This window comes from Mus musculus, chromosome 8, assembly GCF_000001635.26.
Source record: "Mus musculus strain C57BL/6J chromosome 8, GRCm38.p6 C57BL/6J".
Classification (NCBI taxonomy): Eukaryota; Metazoa; Chordata; class Mammalia; order Rodentia; family Muridae; genus Mus; species Mus musculus.
In genome coordinates this window covers 42,742,586-42,745,535 of record NC_000074.6, presented here as the reverse complement: position 1 = coordinate 42,745,535, position 2,950 = coordinate 42,742,586, and the positions used below count along the sequence as shown (strand labels likewise).

The 2,950-nt window shown below is 35.1% G+C and overlaps 1 non-coding gene across 1 annotated transcript; it reads right to left on the bottom strand.

Annotated features, from left to right (window-relative positions):
• Window positions 1–2,623: 2,623 nt before the first annotated feature.
• Window positions 2,624–2,729, bottom strand: Gm26181. The gene has a single exon (XR_003947665.1). It is a non-coding gene; the product is annotated as a U6 spliceosomal RNA (small nuclear RNA).
• Between the last annotated feature and the right edge of the window lie 221 nt (window positions 2,730–2,950).

Sequence of the window (2,950 nt, the reverse complement as noted above, 5' to 3'; positions counted from 1 at the left end):
GTACCATGCAGTTTTTATCACAATTGCTCTGTAGTACAGCTTTAGGTCAGGCATGGTGATTCCACTAGAGGTTCTTTTATCCTTGAGAAGAGTTTTTGCTATCCTAGGTTTTTTGTTATTCCAGATGAATTTGCAGATTGCTCTTTCTAATTCATTGAAGAATTGAGTTGGAATTTTGATGGGGATTGCATTAAATCTGTAGATTGCTTTTGGCAAGATAGCCATTTTTACAATGTTGATCCTGCCAATCCATGAGCATGGGAGATCTTTCCATCTTCTGAGATCTTCTTTAATTCACCCATGGAAGTAGTTACAGAGACAAAATTTGGAGCTGAGACAAAAGGATGTACCATTTAGAGACTGCCATATCCAGGGATCCATCCCATAATTAGCTTCCAAACGATGACACCATTGCATACACTAGCAACCGTTTGCTGAAAGGACCCTGATATAGCTGTCTCTTGTGAGACTGTGCCGGGGCCTAGCAAACACAGAAGTGGATGCTCACAGTCATCAAATTGGATGGATCACAGAGCCCCCAATGGAGGAGCTAGAGAAAGTACCCAAGGAGCTAAAGGGATCTGCAACCCTGTAGGTGCAACAACATTATGAACTAACCAGTACCCCGGAGCTCTTGACTCTAGCTACATATGTATCAAAAGATGGCCTAGTCGGCCATCACTGGAAAGAGAGGCCCATTGTACAAATTTTATATGCCCCAGTACAGGGCACACCAGGGCCAAAAAGTGGGAATGGGTGGGTAGGGGAGTCGGGGAGGGTATGGGGGACTTTTGGGATAGCATTGGAAATGTAATTGAGGAAAATATGTAATAAAAATATTTAAAAAAAATTCAGTCTAGTCTGCCTCAAATAATAATCTCCCCACTGAGGGATATAGACCTACCTTCATATACTAAAGAGCTTGTGATTAAATTTCCTTGAATGGACAATTAATTAATTATCAGCACTTGAAACAAAATATTGAAATACTGTTATACTTTGCTAAAAAGTTTACCAACAGCTACTTTTGTTGCTTTGCTACTGTTGTTGAAGTATCTTGTGCATTCTACTCTTGGTTGTTTTGTCTTAAGTCAGTATTTGGTAATCTGTACAAAATGTATTATCAGTTAATGAATTCTAATGTTGAAAATTTCAATCATTTTAGTTAAAATCTGGAGAAGTTGGACCTTATTTTTCTGACATGGCTGATATTCAAATGCATCCTTAATAGAAAATATTGTTTCTCTTTAATATTTTTTTATTGTTGTTGTTGTGAGTGATGAACCTGAAACTTTCACACAATGAGGCAGGTGATCTCTTTTTTTTTTCAGTGAACATGACTTGTATCCAAGCTACCCAATAATTACAAACCTCACTAAAATTAAAACAAAAGATATTCCAGTGATATTTTTTTGATGAAAATTGGGAAACAAAACTTGGCTTGTTAAAATAGTTTCTCATGTTCATTCTTGATATCATATTACTAAGCAGATTTTATAAAAAGATTTGTGGCAATTAACTTTTTTAAGGTCTATACAAATTTTGGGTAGGTGATAGATATCTCAAGACCCAACATACCACAGTTAAATGAAATATGTTAAAAAAAAAAGTCTTACCTGATTTCTTGGTCATGCTAAAGTCTATGTGAGCAAAAAAGGGAACATTTAATTATGTATGTAAATATAGTGTTAAATATGTATACACACATATGTATATATATGCTCATGTGCATTTAAAATAAGATACGGATGATATGTAGATTTAATATAAGGTTATTATGAGTGTTTTGAAATATATTCAACTTTAGTGTCTGAAGAGGAATTCTCTTGGCTCGTTGTTTTATTATTTTTTGGAAAACTTTCTACTTTCAAAAGAGCACTGCTCTTTAAAAGGCTTATATTGTAAAATTAAATTACACTATGTAAAATTAAAGAACAGTATGCAAAATTTAGAAGACTGTAGTACACCATGAAAAATCTTTTTAGTGCACCATTCTTGGAAGATGTTATAAACTAGTTATTTTAAATCAAAATAACATGAATACCTTAAGTCCATGAGAGAGCATAAATATTTCTTCTTTAAGAAGAGACAAAGGTTAAATATTTCAAATCACCGTCCTGCTACATGCATACATACAGACAAATAAAGTTACATAGATAAATGTATATGTATAATATATTTGAAAGAAGTCCAAATAGCCCCAATTATTATTAAGGATTTTCTTGGATCTCACACTTGATCATGAATGCATCATTCTAGGTTACAGTGTAGAACTACAAGTTCTCATGCACAGTCATCTGCTTTCCCCTTCCTGTCTTGGTAGACATCACACAGCCTGGTGAAGTTTCTTTTCTTCTTTTGTTGTCACCTGAACCTGCACAGGACATGCTTTTGTGACTTCATGAATGAAAGTGAACAGGTGAAAAAAGAGACAGTCCTTCCCTCTCCTGTGCTTCACTGTCTCCTGCATCCGGAGCACTGGTCTTTTATCACCACATAGGCTGCTATAAAAGAATGGCCATTAAATGCTTTTTATTTTTTCCCCTGTCTCTTCTCCCTAGAAGGAATTCCAAATTGTGCTATTTATAGAATAAGAAGGAAAGGGATAACAGAACTGAGAAACAAGAATATAGAATGCTTCACAACTTTGTATGTCACCCTTGTGCTGAACCATTCTAACCTTCTCTGTGTTATCCCAACATCAGTGTTCATGCTGCCAAAGAAAACACCAAATAACTCTTTATATAAAACAGAATAGAGTAGTAGGACAAAGAATTATCATTTTTGAGACAGGGTCTTGTCCTATAGACAAGGCTACCCTATAGACAAGGCTAGCCTCAAAAACCTCGGAACCATTCTCTCAGCATACTGAATGCTGGGATTTCAGGAATGAGATTCTACTTCTCAAGGTTTTTTTTTTTTTTTTAAATACAAATTTGACGTTTAAATA